The sequence below is a fragment of the Trachemys scripta genome, chromosome 3, assembly GCF_013100865.1.
Source record: "Trachemys scripta elegans isolate TJP31775 chromosome 3, CAS_Tse_1.0, whole genome shotgun sequence".
Taxonomy (NCBI): Eukaryota; Metazoa; Chordata; order Testudines; family Emydidae; genus Trachemys; species Trachemys scripta.
The window spans coordinates 40,306,703-40,326,413 of record NC_048300.1 but is presented as its reverse complement, the minus strand read 5'-3'; the positions used below and the strand labels follow the sequence as shown (position 1 = coordinate 40,326,413).

The 19,711-nt window shown below is 44.4% G+C and overlaps 1 protein-coding gene across 7 annotated transcripts in view; it reads right to left on the bottom strand.

The window, feature by feature from the left end:
* The window catches only part of TRERF1 (transcriptional regulating factor 1), a 140,273-nt gene that overhangs the window by 52,387 nt on the left and 68,175 nt on the right, over positions 1-19,711 (bottom strand). The window lies entirely within an intron of this gene.

Here is a 19,711-nt window from a genome sequence, read left to right as displayed (position 1 = left end):
TCAGCTCTCGTCCCCTAGCACCCCTCCTCTACATGTGCTACATTGATGACATCTTCATCATATGGACCCATGGGAAGGAGGCTCTTGAATAATTCCACCTGGATTTCAACAATTTCCTCCCCACCATCAACCTCAGCCTGGACCAGTCCACACAAGAGATCCACTTCCTGGACACTACAGTGCAAATAAGTGATGGTCACAAACACCACCCTACACTGGAAACCTACTGACCGCTATATTTACTTACCTGCCTCCAGCTTCCATCCAGGACACGTCACACGATCCATTGTCTACAGCCAAGCCCTAAGATACAACCAAATTTGCTTCAATTCCTCAGACAGAGACAAACACCTACAAGATCTTTAGCAAGCATTCTTAAAACTACAATACCCACCTGGAGAAGTGAGGAAACAGACTGACAGAGCGAGACGGGTACCCAGAAGTCACCTACTACAGGACAGGCCCAACAAGGAAAAATATCAGAACACAACTGGCCATCACGTACAGCCCCCAGCTAAAATCTCTCCAGCACACCATCAACGATCTACAACCTATCCTGGAAAACAATCCCTCACTCTCACAGACCTTGGGAGGCAGGCCAGTCCTCGCTTACAGACAACCCCCCAACCTGAAGCAAATACTCACCAGCAACTACACACCACACCACAGAAACACTAAGCCAGGAACCAATCCCTGTAACAAACCTCGTTGCCTACTCTGCCCCATATCTACTCTAGCGACACTATCAGAAGACCCAACCACATCAACAGGGACTCATTCACCTGCACATCTGCCAATGTGATATATGCCATCATGTGCCAGCAATGCCCCTCTGCCATATACATTGGCCAAACCGGACAGTCTCTACGTAAAAGAATAAATGGACACAAATCTGACATCAGGAATGGTAACATACAAAAGCCAGTGGGAGAACACATCAATCTCCCTGGATATTCTAGAACAGATTTAGAAGTAGCCATACTTGAGGAAAAAAAAGCCCAAAAACAGACTTCAAAGAGAAACTGCAGAACTGAAATTCATTTGCAAATTTAACACCATTAATTTGGGCTTGAATAGGGACTGAGAATGGCTTGCTCACTACAAAAGCAACTTTCCCTCTCCTGGTGTTGACACCTCCTCATCAATTATTGGGAGTGGACTACATCCACCCTGATTGAATTGGCCCTGTCAACACTGGTTCTCCACTTGTAAGGTAACTCCCTTCTCTTCATGTGTAAGTATAATAATGCCTGCATCTGTAATTTTCACTCCACCCATCTAAAGAATTGGGTTTTTACCCATGAAAGCTTATGCCCAAATAAATCTGTTAGTCTTTAAAGTGCCACCGGACTCCTTGTTGTTTTTGTGGATACAGACCAATACGGTTACCCCCTGATACTTGACACCCTTAGATAAGAGATCTTGTTGGACATGGGCCATTATAATTTAGGTAGAGGGAGGAACTTCCACAAGTGTTCCACTGAATGTCCCCACAGAGGGGAAGGAGCTTTGAGAAGCATTTTTTTCCATTTCCTTTGTCGGTAAAGGCTCCACCGGCATGTAGCCAGCCTGTCTGCCCACACTAGAAGTAGAGCCACTTCCTTACTTTACCACTGAGGTTAAGGAGGGTGATGGTCCCTGTATGAGCTACTATTGCTCCATGGCTAAAGGGACCAACTGAGATTAACAGTTCATCCCATGAGGCTGAAAGGTTCCAGACCTATTACGGGATCTGTTTGCACTACCTCTTGGAATGGGCTGGAAGATGAGGTGTAGGATGGTCCTCCGTGGCCTAATTCTCTAGTTCAACAAGGACCTGGTCCTCACACTGGCTGAGAAGGTTAGGTCCTATGTTTGAAGGGTGACAGGGGACCTGGCCTGCCCCCAATGTTGCCTTTTGGTGTGGTTGCAGGTTCCTCTGGGACAGACCAGTCCTAGTGTCCTTGGTCAGGAAAGGGTAAAACTTGAGGAGCATTTGCAGCTATTTTTCCCTCTCCTTATCTGCAATGGGCCAATAGAGAAGTGGAAAACAAGGATATTCCAGTAATCTGACACCTAGGACAGGGTCCAAGGCAAACCTGACTCAAACCCCCAGACAAAAGACAGACCTGCTTTTTCTTATCTTTTTGGTAGTGCTATCTTGAAAGGTTCTGCAAGAGGAGACTCCTGGTCTGCTATCTGCTCAAGAGTGGAGGCAGAGAAGTCTGGGGTTCTCCAGAGGGGTGGCTCTGACCTCAGGCTGTCTGTCAATCTTTGCTCTGCCTCCAATCTGTGAGGGGGGAGAGGTTTGCCCCTCAGTACAGAACGTTGGGAATGGAGGAGAGGTGAGAAAACCCTCTGTCATCCCACAAACTGAATACTTAAAAGGATGTAGATTCAAGTCAAACCAACAGTAATCCTCAATGATTACTACACCATCTGAACAAAAACGCTCATGTCAATAAACAAATCTGAAAATGGGATTATTGGACTTGATTAAATCAGTGCATGCATATTATGCATTCTGAGGTTTACCACTTTGCCAAAGAGATCTTCAGAAAATGCAGTGGATTAATTGTTCTGAAAATGCAAAATGTTATGACATCTCACTATCTTGTGCAGAAATTATAAAAATAACTGATTCATTCATCACAGGAGACAGGAACCGAACACACATTCAGCTCTTTGCAGAGTATTTAATATGAACAAAGCAGATGTCAAAAATTAGAAAACCAGACCAAAGTGTTCCAACAAAACTGCTTTTTGTGACTAAATGTACACAGCATTTGGCCAATCTGCTCCCAAAACGAACAAAAGCACTAAGGTCCTGATCCGGTAAAGAGCAACCAGAGAAGTCAGTGAGAACCGAGGGTGCTCAGCAGACACTGCAAGCAACAGTACAGTGACAAATGTAATCAACTCAATTCACTGAGCAGTCCTAAATTGCTATTTGTTTAGGAGACATCCCTGAAGCAAGGGTGCTGACACAATTTGTGTAATGGGGGTGCTGAGAGCCATTGAACCAAAACTGTAAACCCTATATATGATGGAAACCACTTCAAGCCAGGGAGTGCAGCAGCACCCCCAGGACCCCTAGTTCCAGCACCTATGACTGAAACCCAATACAGCACAGCACACCATCATTCTGAGCACCTCCTTCTTCCTAAAGGGATGTTGTTACCTTAGGCTGTACAGTAACTCCTCACTTAAAGTCATCCTGGTTAACGTTGTTTCGTTGTTACACTGCTGATCAATTAGGGAACATGCTCGTTTAAAGTTGTGCAATGCTCCCTTCTAATGTCATTTAGCAGCCGCCTGCTTTGTCCACTGCTTGCAGGAAGAGCAGCCCATTGCAGCTAGCTGGTGGGGGCTTGTAACCAGGGTGGATCAGCAGCCCCCCTATCAGCTCCCCGCTCCCCCAAGTTCCCTGTTCTGCAGCCGCCCAGCAGGCTATCAATTGCCCTGAGCTATCAATTGCCGGCAGTTCAGCTGTCCCTCCCCCCACTGCCATGTGCTGCTCCTGTCCTCTGCCTTGGAGCTGCTCCCAGAGACTCCTGCTTGCTGTGGGGGGGGGGGGAGGTGGGGGAGGGGAAAACACTATGTCAGGGTGTTCCCCTCCCCCCTGCTCCTGCACCCCACTTACCCCTTCTCCATATAGAGCAGGGAGGGGACTCGGATGGAGGAAGAGAGAGACAGAGAGCCTGGGGCAGCAGGCTGATCCACTTAAAAAGACAATGCATTTAAGAGTGGGTCAGCTTACTTAAAGAGGCAGTGTGCATCTCTCTCTCTCCCCCACACACAAACTGTGTGTCTGTCTCTGTCTGCTATGCTGTCTCCCCTCCCTCCTGTTCGTGCTGCCTTGATGAGAGTCTATATTAACAACATGTTAACCCTTGAAGGCTCAGCCAAGTGCTAGTTCATCATTTAGCAGCAAGGCATTCCCTGGGAAATATCCCACCCTCTTCCACCCTCTGACTTCACCACCTCAACCAAGCTTCACAATCATCATAGCTGTGAACAGTATTAAATTGTTTGTTTAAAATGTATACTATGTGTATATCTATAAAATATATAGTTTTTTGTCTGGTGAAAAAAATTTCCCTGGAACCTAACCCCTCCTCCCCCATTTACATTAATTCTTATGGGGAAACTGAATTCACTTAACATCGTTTCGCTTAAAGTCGCATTTTTCAGGAACATAACTATAATTTAAGCAAGGAGTTACTGTAGAATCTTCATCTTCAAAAGAGACACATGCTTGCACTGCAGATAGGACATTCCATTACAGCATAAAACCACAAGGGGCACTGGGGGTAGGGTTGTAGTTTTTTCCTTGCCTGGTCAAAAAAATAATCTATTCTAAATAATATCTGCTTGCCTGCATTTCAACATTTTATCACATAATTGCTAGGGTTCCCCCGATTATGTTTTTACTCCTATTTTTAGATGGATCTTGCTCTCGTTTACGGTTTGCATAGTTCTAAAAACTGCTCATATGTGGTTCATGGCACTTTTTATAGCGAAAGCAACGCAAAGGAGCACTTGATAATATCAGCAACAGACAGAACTGGGAGCCCTAACGAACATGAAAGAGAGGTCTGGAGCACTGCACAGTCACTTGTGAGTAGCTATGGACTATTCCAAGGTAAATGTAGTTGGGAGGAAAAGGAATATTCCCTGCTTTAAAAAAAAATATGTTAAGTTATTTATTAAAAAATAAGCAGTGTTTTAGTTATAGTAAAGAAATAAAACTGTTCTGTGGTTCACCTGTATTTGAATTAGAAACCACTTTATTTACAGCTCTCACATCACAGTTCTGCAGATGTGTACATTGCTCTTGATGCAATTCCCAACTCAAATAAATAAAAGGTAATCCTCGAACGATTTATGACATTCCATAATCAGACAGGAAACAAGACATTTGTATTGTTTATTTCTGAATGTATTTAATGTTACACTTGTGTGCCTCAGTAACTTAGAAAATGATGGCCCCATCACAAGTATTTCCTTTGCACTAAATGTATCTGAAATGGCTCATTTATAAATACAAAAATGCTTATCTCATGATCTAGACACGTACATAAATTAAAAATACAATCATACAAAAGATAAAGCCAGCAGCTTTTCCACACCCTCAAAACCAGAAAATGACTAAGCAGAGAGTGAAAAACAAACAAAACTCAGATACCCCACCTTTTCCACAAGTGCTAAGTTGACATCAGAGTGAAAAACAGTTCCCAAAATGAGGGCCTCCCAAAGAAAATAGTCAGTTGGCAACTTTTAAAATGAAGGGACCCCAGGTTGAGCACCTCCACTGACTGCAGCTGCAACAGCATAAGGAGGGAATCACTCAAGCAGGCAGGTCCCAGGCAGCTACATCTTTTATCTATCAAAACTAACATCCTAAAATCCACTCTGAAACCAACAGGACATCAGTATAGGTCATGGAGCACTGGTGTTACATCTCCTGAGACAGGCCTCTTAACAAGAGCATAACATTCGCCATCAACTTTAATTTTGGGGTTGATTTAAGTTGTAGCCTTACATATCGCGCATTGCAGCTGTCCAGTCCTAAGGTAACATCGGCATGGATTACAGTAGCAAGGTCTGCGTAAGGAAATAAAATTAAAAATCTGACAATTTCCTCACAAGACCATCATGAAACAATAACATTCCTCACTCACTGCTGCTACATGATCGCTTAATAGCAGTTGGGGATGCAAAGACACCCACAAACTATGTATGCAGGTAGCAAATGGTAGATACATATTTTCAATAAAAGGGCCCAAGTATAATCCTTGCCATGTCTTCTAATTGCTCCCCCCCAACCTACCTACATCACCCTGGCCTTATCCAGATTGAAGTTCAGCTAGCTGCCTCTCATCCATGTCCAAATTGGTAAGGCACTACTCACAATTAAATATTTTTGAGAAACACTGAAAGACAATTTTTCATTCATTCTCTTAAAAAAAAAAAACTAATTGTATGCGTCTACTTTTTAAGCAGCTTGGTTTTTTAGATGCTTCTGAGATAAAACTGTGTCACAAGAGCTTCCTTCTTTGCAAATTCACGCAGTTGTGTCAAACACACACACCACACCATACCCCCAATAATCTGCAACTTTACAGTTTGTTGCTCAAGGAATGTTTGAGATAAGAACATCATAAATGTTCCTATAGCAACAGAATGTTATGAAGCAGTATTTGTAAAAAGCCACAGAGAATGCGTATCTTTACCACTAAATGCTGGAGAAGAAAGGGTCATGGAGAACATTTCTGTTTATACGCAACTATATCATACATTAGCTAGCACCTAGCTGAAAAGTGTAATCAGGGGATTTATGTTACTTTCTAGAACTCATTTAACAATGAATACTTGTGCCTTTATAATGCACCTTACACATTCATTATGCTTAGAAGTTGATCTTGTATTTCTGTGAAAAATCCATACTCCTGAGAGCTGTAGCAATACTGATCTAACATCCAGTGCAGATGCAGCTAGGTCAACCAACAGAAGAATTGCTTCTGTCAACCAAGCTACCATCACTTGCGGAGGTAGAGTTCCTACAGTGATGAGAAAAACCCCTTCTGACACGGAGTCTGTGTCTACACTATGCCGTTATGGCAGCACAGCTACAGTTCTGTATCTATGCCACTAGAGTCCCTGTAGTGTAGACATGACCTAACCTCTATCAGGAGGTTTTCACGCTACCGTCCTCAGTGGGCCTGTATGGGAACCCAGGCCCTCCCTCAATTCTGGGTTCCAGCCCAGGGACCCTGTAATCAAGTAGCTACTGTCCGTTTCCTCTGACCCCTAGCTTCGTACCTGAAATGCTTCTTACCTTGGCCTCTCTCTAGGCCTTCTTCACAGCTCCTACCTCAGCTCACTCCTATGCAGACTCTTTACCCCGCCCTGGGCTCTGCAGAGTTCTTTGCTGCTCTTGTACAGAATGATGCCTCTCCCAGAGCTTTCATCCTAGAGACCTGGCTCCTGTTTGCCTCTTCCCAGGTAGTGTGTGTGTCAGTGTCTCTCTCTATGCCTTTCCCCCACCTTCCCTTTCTTCCAGTGCCTTGGGCCTCCTTACCTTAAATAAATCAACCAGTGCATCCACCAGGTCAGATAACAGAACTACCTGACATCCCCCCACATACAATCAGGTGGGCTAACAGCTTCCAGTAACCCTTCTCTGTGAGGTATGCACACCGTGGATTAAGCTAATTAAGACATGGATTAAGATAATTTGGAACAAGGCACTTTTATTCTGCAATAAACATGTCTACGCTGGGAGTTAATTAGGAATAGCTATTCCACTTTAAATTCAAACCCTATTTTAATTTAAAATAACTTCCTTGTGTGGACAAATCCATAGAAGTAAGAACTGCATGGCTGTACATTTGCTGTAAAAAGCAAGAGTTCCTTCTACAATACAAAAAACAGTTTATACCAAAGAAAAAAAATTAATATACTTTCCCCCCCGCCCCTCAGAGTAAGCTATTTTTTAACCAGGGCATCACATTGAACCACTCCGTTTATCATTCCTCTTTGAGAATGTCTCACAGACAATAGTAAGGACCATTTGTCTTTCCCTACAACATTTCTGTACCTACAAGTCCCTGACGTCCACAGAACTGTTTCTTGTTGCAGTCTGAGAAAATCACCCACCACGTGGGTAACCACCGCGCAACCTTCAAGGGACAGTGGTGGTAAATTCAATTAAACTTTCCTGATCCCCACTCTGATAAAAACTGGTTTTGGACTAGATAATCTGTTAGGCTTTATGGTTACATTAAACTAAAATAAAGTGTTGTCAGTGGAAAAGTGTGGTAAATTTGTGCAAGTTACAGGAAAGCCAGCTCCAATGAAGCACATGTAATTTTACAGATCTCTCTCAAGACCATACAAAAGCCACCAAATTCTACAAAGGAAAACTCAGGGACCCAACATCTTCTCACACCAATTTTCTTCTTTTGTTTGGTTTTCACTAGGGAAGGGTCTGAGCTAATTCCCCAGGATCTTTGAGATATTCTGAGGCTCTTTTCTAATGCATATTTGAAAAATAAAAATAAAAATTGGCAATGACTGAAGCCACAACAAAATGCTGAATGTATTAGAGATAATATCATGAGCTAAAATTGTGTAGCAAGTGTCCATAGTCACCCTATAACATACTGCACAATGTACCAGGTGCTTGACATTTTTCACCAGAGCTACGAGATAAATAATTTTTGTAAGCATTTCAGCAATCCCCAAAACTTTTGTATTATCTCTGAATTATCAAATATAGTACCCCACTTCTGCAGAGAGACAGTATATGTATACACACATTCTTACACACACACACGGATGTGACTGGAGCCTGATTTTAAAAAATGAATGTTGTGATAAATGAAAGAGGGTCGGGGAAGCTCCCTTTTATGAACATCCAGCCAGCCAGCAGCTATAAAATCCCTCTTAGTAGCTGTTCTCTAATTGCTCTACCTGTAAAGGGTTAAAAAGTCTCCCTGCTATCCATAGGTAAAAGCAAGTGAGTAGGCACCTGGCTAAAAGAGCCAATGGGAAGTCTAAAACTTTAAAATTGAGAAAAAACCTCCCCTTTTGTCTGTCTATCTGTTGTTCTCTAGGGAGAGGCGGACAGGGCAGAGCTATGCTCTAAGAAGCTTGGGCCAGGTCTGAAAAAAATCATCAGTATCATACCTAGAACTACTCATTTAAAACCCCAGATATGTAAGTAGATCAGGAAATGTCTAGGAAAACACAATTAGGTTATTTTTTATTTCTTTATGGCTTGTGGATTCCTCTGTGCTAACCCCAGATGCTTTTGTTTTGCTTGTAACCTTTAAGCTGGACCTTAAGAAAGGTATTCTTGGTTCTTAATCCTTGTTGTTTTTTTAAATCTAGCAATAGCCTGAGTTCCCAGATGTATTTTCTTTCTCTCTTTTTTTTTTAAATTAATAATAAAATTTATCTTTAAGAACAGAATTGGATTTTTGTGTCCTACAAGGTTTGTGCATGTTGTTTAATTAGCTGGTGGCAACAGCTGATTTCCTTTGTTTTTATTTCTCAGCTCTTCCCTGGAGGGGAGGGGCGTGAAAGAGCTTGAGAGTACCCCATAGGAAGGAATTCCCAAGTACGCCTTCCTGGGCTCTCAAAGGGGTTCTGCACTTGGGTGGTGGTGGCAGCATCTACCAATCCAAGATCAGAAAAAAGCTGTAACCTTGGGAATTTAATACAATCCTGGAGTGGCCGGTATTAATTTTTACAATCCTTCTGGGCCCCCACCTTCTGCACTTGGAGTGCCAGAGTGGGGAATTAGCTTTAACATTTCTAACACGTAAAAAGCAGGCTCCATCCACATCTACGCAAATCTTACCCCATCATCTTTGACCACTCCCCACCTCCGCAATGGTGGTGGGGACTCAAGGGAAGAAGCAAGACAGAGAATGAACTCCTACTCTATCCCATCTACTTGCCCAAGTCAAAGACACTCAGCATTGTAGGATCAGACCCAAAATTCCTTAATTATATTGCATGTACAGGGTGACTGGTATTAATACAGTTTCCGCATATATTACTAGCAAGTATCTAATGACTATGTATTTAAAAAATGTTTACAGCACACTAAGAAAAATAAGTGAAAAGTATATTTAAAATCAAATGCACAGTACTCCCTTTCCTAGCTAACTATTGTTCTTCCTTTTGCAGCCATTTGATTATGAGACTTTATTCAGTTTGCTCAAAGTCAAATGAAAAAACGTTACTGAAATGAGTGCATTGTCTCTGAGTCAGATGTGAAGGAAAAGGTCTGGCTGACAAAAATAACTTTTAAATAAGGTGTTAGTGAATTCATATTGCAAAGAACATAAAAGGCGGCAGGAAGCAGGGGAGGGAAGCATCTCTCTCATATTGTATTTAAATGACAAGTAAAAGTAACTCTTGGTGTTCTTTCAGCATCTCATTGATGGGGCCCATTGCATAATCTTGCATTATTGTATGTAGATTAAAAATCTATTTAATATTTTTTTCTGAATTCACAAGATTCAAATTAATAGAAATTAATGTAAATTGTGCCCATTAAATCAAAAGTGGCAGATACAAAATATAGTAAGTATTCCTCTAAACATGTTTGCTTGATCTGCTCTGTGAATTGGACATACCTAACTTTAACAACTTTCTCTACCACTACAAACTGTATAAACTCAGTGAAGAGAAACTCTTCAGATCTCTGCATATCAAGTGTGACAAGCAAATGTATCACAAATACAAATCCCCCCACACACACACACACGCACCCCACACACACACACAGAGCAAAGTAGCAGGAACACAATGCAGGCAAATATGCCTGTCTATCCAAAGTCCAAGGTCATTTTAACAGGTGTCATAGCTAGGAGTCGAAAGAAAACACAATGAAAGGAGCAGAGAGGCACAAGTGGGGATGGAAATGAGAGGGAGGAAAAAGGCAGCAGTACAGGTTTCTAAGACAGCCAACGATTTAAAAAAATAGAGAAAGGAATTTATATTTTATATAAGGGAGAGGAGAAACAAACCCTCTGCCATTTCTGGAGATTCCCAGCAATTCAGTGAGAATTTTTTTATTTCAAACAAGTACAACCCTACACATACATCTTTCAGGCAATCTGTTTTGTGCAGTTTTATGAGTGTAACAGGAAAACTGCTTTAAATATTCATACAGTAAAAGGAAAAACAAATCTTCTTGTCTGTTACAGGTGAAATGGTTTTTTAGGACCAGAGGGAAGATATTCCCTATGGACAACATCCAGTAAACACTGGCACCTTCCTGATTAATTTGCATGTGCAGTTTGCAAAATGGTTTGTATCAAATGAGTATATAGAGAAGAATGGCCACACTGGGTCAGACCAATGGGTTATCTATCCCAGCTGCCAATACCAGGTGCTTCAGAAGGAATGAACAAAACAGGCAGTCATCGAGTGATCCATCCTGTTGTCCACTCCGAGCTTCTGGCAATCAGAGGCTAGAGACACCCAGAGCATGGGGTTGCATCCCTTGGCCCATTCTGGTTAATTGCCATTGATGGACCTATCCTCCATGAACTTATCTAATTCTTTTTTTAACCCTGTTATATTTTTGGCCTTCACAACATCCCCTGGCAAAGGTTCCACAGGTTGACGCGCATTGTGTGAAGAAATACTTCCTTATATTTGTTTTATATGGCAATATTAAGAAATAAAAGATAAAAAGATTATAAAGGTAAATTGTATTTGGATCTATAGTCAAGTCATCTATTTTTTAGGTGGACAGATGAAAGCCACTCCCGACATAAAAATGGGATAACACTCACTTAACCTTTTCAAGTCTAAAGTGTAGCGCTGTAATACAAATAATAAATAAATAAATAAATAAATAAATAAATAAAACTCACTCCAGGTTCCTCAAATATTGTAAAATAAATGGCAAAGAGGTAGGAGAATTTCTCTGCTGAGAGCACTTGAATGTCTTGAAAAACAATTAAAATGGTGTCCAGTTTTTCTGGGGATAGAGACAGAGGCCATTATTATTCATGGTAAGAGAGAGGCATATGTCTAGAAATTATATACCCCTGGAATGCTATGAAAACAGAACAGTTGCTGCTCTAGAAATGGGACTGGTCTGCCCACTATCTCCAGAGTTCCCTGGCATAAAACAAACATACTTACCAGTTCTGAAAATCTGTTTAGCATTCTCCTTTTTTTCCAACTCTTCCCAGTTATCTTGGCAGGTCCCCTGAGAATACCCCCTACTTGGACTATAACGGGGGAGAAATAATGAAATGTTGCTTCTGATATTATAGGGATATGATTTCAAGCCAGCCGGTCTTCAAAATCTTAACTTACCAGTTACCTGAACAGGGGATCCCTTTGCTGCCTGTCCTACGTGGAAGGGCCACATATTCTGCTCACTGCCATTAGGGCAGTCGTATATGGAACAAGATACCAAGTCTTGGTCCATGTCATAGAGATTGAAGGTGCTTATATCAGTTTAACTTATTATAGGAATAAGCGATACCAGCATAAGAACTTATACACCAATATAACTGGATCCATATTAGGGGGTTGTACTACTTTAAGTATATAGGTTTCTAGACAGATAAAATTTTAACAGTACAAAAAAACCTGTGTGGGTCAGGCCTAAGAGGAGTTGAGATGTTCTTTCGAGTTAGCCACAATGTTTGGTGTATTAGCAAGCTTGACCGCCGGTTCCAGAGGTTGAGAGAAGAATATTTTTGACTTTCTCCACAAGTTTCTCCAAAGAGAATGAGTGTGACATTCTAATAAGATGCTGTAGGGGGGCAGCTGCCCCACTCCTGGAGAACAGGTGTGAAAAGCAGCCCAGCTAGGTTGATTGGGGAAGCAGCCACAGGTGTGGCCAGCTCAATCAGGGCCCAGTGGCCCTTATAAGAGCGCTGGGGGCCAGGAGCAGGGGAAGTCTCACTCTAGCCCTGGAGTGGGAGGGCTAGCTGCCTGGGAGCAGGGTACCTGAAGTAGAGCAGTGCTGGGGAAGGGCAAGAGGAGCTGGGGAGCTCCAGCCTGGTAAACCCCCACACGGCAGGCCTTGGTGAAGGCCTACAAAGGTACTGGGGCAACAGAGGTGCAGCCTGGGAATAGGCAGAGGCAGCTGGTCCTAACCTCTTGTCAATGATGAGTTGCCCCAGTGAGCGGGGGCTAGGTGATGACTGGCAATAGCCACTGAGGCAAGCTGGGTGTAGAGGGATGGGGATTCCCCTGGGAGGGGAGACCCAGTATGTGTGGGTACTGCTGGGGCAGAACCCTGAGGTAAAGGGCACCGAGGTTCAGGAGGGACTTGGGGCCAACGGCAGGCGAGACACTGGCCTTCAGAGGGCACTCCATATGCTGGAAAAGAGCTAATTCCCAGAAGACGAGCAGGAGGCGCCACGCCGGTGAGTCTCGACTTTGCTACAGATGTCTAAGCATAGACAGATGGCCTAGCCTTGGGTGAAGAAAAAACAATGGGAGTCATTTTAGCCAAAGCAGGTGGTTTGCTTATCTAATGTGAGGAGGGAAAAGGTGAAGGACCTGCTTGTATTCTATGAAAGCCATGACTATTCTTCAGGCAGGCCAGCTATAAAGGAAGGAGAATTACTTTTGAAAAGAATACTTTGAAAGATGGAAGCAAGATCCTCAAGGACTTCTGTGCATCCAAAGCAAATTCAGAACTATGGGAGGTGGAAGGGCTAGTGTATAAGGTGCCTACAATTGAAAAGTCAAGCAAGGGTATCTTGAAAGCAGGAGAGAAATGAAGACTCAAAGGACATGGTTTAAATGGTTCTCAAGTGGATAAACATTTCCTGCCTGTCTTCCTGGGCTTCTCAACCTTCTGAATCCATACTACAGTAATTTTTTCTTTTCTCTCTTTCATATTTGTTTAGGCTCGTAAACAAAAGAATGGATGAAGGAAAAACAATGGATCCGACTTTCAAAAATCATTAGACAAAATCCCCTAAAAAGGCTATTAAGGAAACCAAGTTGCCTTGAGGCAAGAGGTAAAATATTGACATGGATTAGAAACTGTCTAAGATACAGAACATAGAGTAAGAACAAATCATCAGTCTTCAACATGCAAAGGTTAAGAGTGTGAATATATTCCTAAGTGATCTGGAAAAGGGAAAAACAGTGAGGTGGCTGAATTTGCAGATTATACACAATTATTTAAAGTTAGTCAAAATTAGAGGAAAGTGGGAGGAATTTCTAAGACCTCTCATAAAGTTAAGCCAATCAGCAGCATAATGGCAGATGAAATTAAACAAGTTACAAGTAATACATATTGAAACTGAAAGGAATAATCTGAACTACTCCTATGTATTGCTGAGTTCTAAACTCAATGTAACAACTCAGTAAGAAGGCCTGGGCATCAGTGTAAACTACTAAATGAAAACTGCTGTTAAAAGTGCAGTGGTATTGCTTAAGGAGGAAAAAATAGTGCATAAAATGTTAGGCTGTATGAGGAATGAGATTAAAAATAATACTGAAAATATTATAATAGAATTACATAAAATCATTGGTATGCCCTCAATTTGAATATTGTGTTCAGTTCTGGTCACTATCTCAAAAGGAATACAGCAGAAGTAGAAGAGGGTTCAAAGTGTTGTTGCAGCTGTGTTGGTCCCATAATATGATAGAGACAAGGTAGGTGAGGTAATATCTTTTATAGGACCAACTTCTGCTGGTGGAAGGTACAAGCTTTCAAGCTACACAGAACAATTCTTCATGTCAGAAGGCATTCAGAGGCAGATAGTTATTAGAGACATGAAATGACTTTCATACGGAGAGAGACTGAAAAGTTTGGGATTGTTAGTTTATAGACACAACAAAAGGCACGGTAGAGGTATTTAAAATAAAGAATGGTTTAGACAATCAGGTGCTCCTATTTATCCACTTCCCTGATCAAAAACAAGGGAATATTCAATTACGATGAATGGTAAAAAAAAAATTTTTTTTATCAGTTTAAAAAGTATTTCCTATTAACTCAATAGTACTGCCTGCCACAAGCTATCACTGAGCTTAGTAAGATACAGAAAAGGATTAGTCATATATGTAGCTAATGAAAATATCCACAGTTTCATTAGACAGGTGTGGGTACACACACATTTTTTATATTATATATAAACCTCATACGTAGCAGGTCATAAGGCAAACATTAACTGACTAGGTTTGGAACTTCCCCTATGGGCAACTTCACTCCATAACTGCCCACCATAAGGTTAATTGCACTTTAAAGCCTCTGTTACAACAAACTACCACCGACAGGATACTCGTGCTTTGCTGGTCTGTTTTGGTATGACAATTCCCATGTTCCTACATCAGAAAACTGCAGAACCGTGCTTCTACAGCTTGCTCCATAGCAATGCAGCAAAAACCTGGGATGGTATAATCCCCTTTATTTGTGGGGCTTAGCCCTATGGATCCTAGTAGCAGCAGTGGTGGATCTACAAGCCAATACTCTGCCTTGCCCCAGCCACACCTAACTCCAGGGGTGTCATTTCAGAAAAATTCAGGGGGCAGCGGGGGGGGGGGGGGCAATACTCTGCCTTGCCCCAGCCACACCTAACTTCAGGGTGTCATTTCAGAAAAATTCAGGAGGCAGCGGGGGGGGGGGGAGGAGGAGTAGAGGACAATGGTGCATATAGACCTATGAAAAGTCAGGAGTGGGAGGCAAACCAAGGTCAGGGGGCAGGGTCAACCCACAGCAAATGATGCCCCTTCTTAACTCCTCCATCCAAAGTCTTCCCATACAAGGAACCAGAGAGATTCCACTGTTGCTATCTAACTAGAGTTATCATTTGCCCCTGAAAGTTATTTCATTCTGTCTGCAGACTTGGCACTTACACTGGATCCTCTTCAGCGGAGATATTTGCAATGTTTAGGGTTAGTAACATTTACTTTTCAATGGAAACTTAAATTCTGTTGACACTGATGGGCCATGAGGGAAACACCAGTGTAGTGCACTGTCACAAACTGGCTCAATGACACTGGTTATAGCGGTGTTGTGTAACTAACATTTTCACCCTCAGACGAAAGGCGCTTTACAAGAGCTAAGTATTAATTATTATTATTATTATTACTTACTACTACTACTACTACTACAGGGTATCCTCTACAAACTTATTCCTGAGGATAAGAACTGTGTACTAAAGCAGAGCAAGAGAGATTCACAACTAGAAACTAACTTGCACTTATGCCAGAACTAGGGTAAAATGGCAGCCCTGCAGCTCTTGATTTACATGAGTCAACTCTCCTGCAATACAAACACTACCGATGCAGTCCACATTGTTTTCCTATTTATACGGACTATTTAATCTGCAGATAGCCCAAGTTAATTAAAAAAAATGGTTACTCACCTTTTGTAATTGTTGTACTTCGAGATGTGTTGCTCACAACCATTCCATTCTAGGTGTGTGCGTGCCCACGTGCACAGTCGGAGACTTTTGCCTTAGCAGTATCCGTAGAGTGGGCTACAGCGCCCCCTTGAGTGCTGCGCTCATACATCAGTATATTAGGCGTCACAAACCCTATGCCCTCTCAGTTCCTTCTTGCCGGTAACTCCGACAGAGGGGCAGGAGGGTGGGTAATGGAATGGACATGAACACCACATCTCAAAGAGCAACAGTTACAAAAGGTGTAACCGTTTTTTTCTTCTTAGAGTGCTTGCTCATATCAATTTCATTCTAGGTGACTCAAAAGCAGTATCCTTGGAGGCGGGCTTGGAGTTCACAGTCTGGCGGCTTGTAGTACTGCCCTACCAAAGCCAGCATCGTCCCGGGCCTGCTAGGTCAGCATGTAGCGGGACGTGAACGTATGGACAGATGACCAGATGACCGCCCTGCAGATGTCATAAATAGGCTCTTGGGCGAGAAAGGCTGCCGAAGAGGCCTGCGCCCTGGTCGAGTGGTCGGTCACAATCGTCGGGGTGGCACCTTCACTTGGTCGTAGTGGCAATGAAAGCAGGCAGTGATCCACAAAGAAATTCTTTGCACAGACACTCACCGGCCTTTCGTCCTGTTGGCCACTGCAACGAACAATTGCATCAACTTATGAAATGGCTTGGTCCTCACAAGTAGAAAGCTAATGCCCGCCTGACATCTAGGGAATGTAGCCTATGCTCCTCCTCTGACTTATGTGGCTCTGGGAAAAAGATAAGAAAATTTAGTATGAGCCAGACACTGGGAGACCACCTTGGGCAGGAAAGCCAGGTGTGGTCTGAGCTGGACCTCGTCCTTGTAGAAGACTGAATAGAGCAGTTCTGGGGTGAGCACTCTAATCTCCGAGACCTGGCAGTCAGAGGTCACTGCAACGAGGAATGCCACCTTCCAGGACAGAAGGAGAAAGCAGGAAGCCAAAAGCTTGACGGAGGGACCCATGAGCTGTGACAGCACAAGCTTCAGGTCCCACAGGGGGACGGGGTCCCTGACATGCAGGTAGAGGCTCTCGAGGCCCTTGAGAGACCTGGCCATCATGTCCTGGGCAAAAGCCGACCTACCCAAGAGCAGCAGATGGAAGGCTAAGATGTGTGAAAGGGACAGGCCTTGGAGTTTGAGATGCAGAAGGTAGTCCAGGATCAATTACATCGAGGCTCGCTCAGGCCAAATGCCCCTATCTGAGGTCCAGCAAGTGAACCTTTTCCATTTGGCCTGGTAGGTTGCTCTGGTGGAGGGTTTCCTACTGCTCAACGGGACCTGTTGGACATCAGCTGAGCACTGCTGCTCCTGCTCATTTAACCATGTAGCAGCCAAGCTGTCAGGTACAGTGCCTGCAGGTTTGGATGGAGAAGACTGCCATAGCTCTGGGCTAGCAGGTCCAGCCAGAGCAGTAGCTGTAACGGAGCGGCCACTGAGAGGTCCAGCAATGTTCTGAACCAATGCTGGCACAGCCAAGCCGATGCTATGAGGATCACCCCACCCTGGCCCTCTTGATATTCGAGAGGACCCTGAAGAGTAACAGCACCAGAGGGAAGGCATACATCAGAGCCCCTGACCACGGGAGAAGAAAGACATCCAATAGGGATCCTCTGTCCATACCCCGCATTGAACAGAAAACATGGCATTTCCTGTTCTGCCTGGACATAAACAGGTCCACCCAGGGAGTCCCCCACCTCTGGAAGATGAAGCTGACCATGTCCGGATAGAGGGACCACTTGTGGCGAGACAAGAAGGTCCTGCTGAAGTGATCTGCCCAGGCCTTCTTGGCCCCAGGGAGGTGAGCGGCTACGAGATGGATATTGTGCTGCAGATAGAAGTCCCAGAGCCGGAGGTCTTCCTGGCAGAGGACAGACGACCTGGCTCTGCCCTGCCTGTTGATGTAGAAGACGGTCGCCATATTGTCAGTCAGGACTGGCACCACCATGCCCTGCAATTGAGGCAGAAAAGCTTGGCAGGCCAGGCGAACTGCCCTGAGCTCCCTGACGTTGATATGCATCTGGACCAACGACCTTGCGTGCTGAGAGTGCCCAGATAGATGCCTCGGACCAGGGATGGGGAGCCTGAGATGATTGTCGATGATGGGCATGGAGCTGCGAAGGGGACCCCTTTTCAGCTCCGATGTGGGATCCTACCACCACGTGAGCGATAACAACACACTGTCCGGAATCCTGACCACCCGGTCCATGCTGTGCTGGTTGGAAGCCCGCCAGCCACACCTGCAGGGGCCTGAGGTGGAGCCGTGCGTGCCTGACCACATAAGTGCATACCGCCACGCGACCCACCAATCTCAGGCACGTGTGAGCAGTGGCGAGTGGGTGGACTCTCACAGACGAGATGAGGTCTACCATGGCCTGTAACCGGGTCTTGGGGAGGAAGGCCCTGGCCCGAGTTGAGTCGAGGACTGCCCTGATAAATTCTATGCGTTGCACTAGGGTTACGGTTGACTTTTTCCTCATTTATTACCAACCCTAGGTCACGACAGGTGGAACAAACCAGATCGAGATGCCTTTGCCCCTGATCTCGGGACCAGACCTTTATCAACCAGTCGTCGAGGTATGGACAAATTCTGACTCCTCAACGTCTCAGGTAAGCAGCCACTGGCGCTGTACACTTTGTGAACACTCTCTGGGCCAATGAGAAACTATAGGGCATCGCCGTAAACTGGAAATGGCGATGGCCCAACATGAAACGGAGGGAACGCCGGTGCCCCAGGAATATAGAAGTATGCATCCTTTACATCGAGGGAAGCATACCAGTCTCCTGGATCCAAGGAGTGGATGATGGAGGCCAGGAAGACCATGCCTAATTTCAACTCCTTGAGAGACTTGTTGAGATAACGCAGGTCCAGGATGGGTCTAAGCCCTCCTTTTGCTTTCAGGATTAGGAAATAACGGTAGTAGACTCTTTTCCCCCGACCTGTCCTGAAGGACTTCCTCCACTGTCCCCAGGTACAGGTGGTTTTCAACCTCTTGGACCAGCAATTGCTCATGAGAAGGATCCCCGAAGAGGGACAGGGAAAGGGGGTGGGAAGGAGGGCTGGCTACAAACTGCAGGGTATAGCCCAACAAATTCATGTCGAGCACCCAATGGTCCAAGGTGATATGGGACCAGGCCAATCAGAAAGGGTGGAGGCGGTTGAGGAAAAAGAGGGATGGATCCAGCAGACTGACCGGGACATTGTCCTCGGGTGCACCCTCAAAACAACTGCTTCTGGCCTCCCTGGTTTCTGGGAAGGTCAGGTTAGGCAGCCAAGCAGGAAGATGAAGTATACTTCTGTTTAGGCCCCTTGTCCTTCCTCCTGTAGGAACACTATCTAGGAGCTCCCCAGGACCTACAGTGCAGAGAAGAGAGTGGTGGAGGGTGGAACAGCTTCCTGGCCTACTGAGGGGTGTGAAGGCCTGAGGAGCAGAGGGTGGCACGCAAGTCTTTAAGGCCGTGCAGCCTCGCGTCCGTGAGCTCAGAGAAGAGCTCCATTCCCTCAAGCGGGAGGACCTGGATAGTGGCCTGCATCTCTTGGGACAACCCAGAAGACTGCAACCAGGAGCTGCATCTCATGGCCACCACAGATGAGACCACCCTGGCCACCAAGTCAGTAGCATCCCAGGCCATTTACAGGACTCCCCTGGCCACTGCCATGCCATCATCCACCAGCGCAGGGAACTCCTGGGCATAATCCTGCAGGAGCACCTCCTTTAATTTATTCAGCGAGTCTCACAGCTTGAAATTATACCTGACCAACAGGGCCTGGTAGTTCGACACCCTACATTGAAGACTGGCCA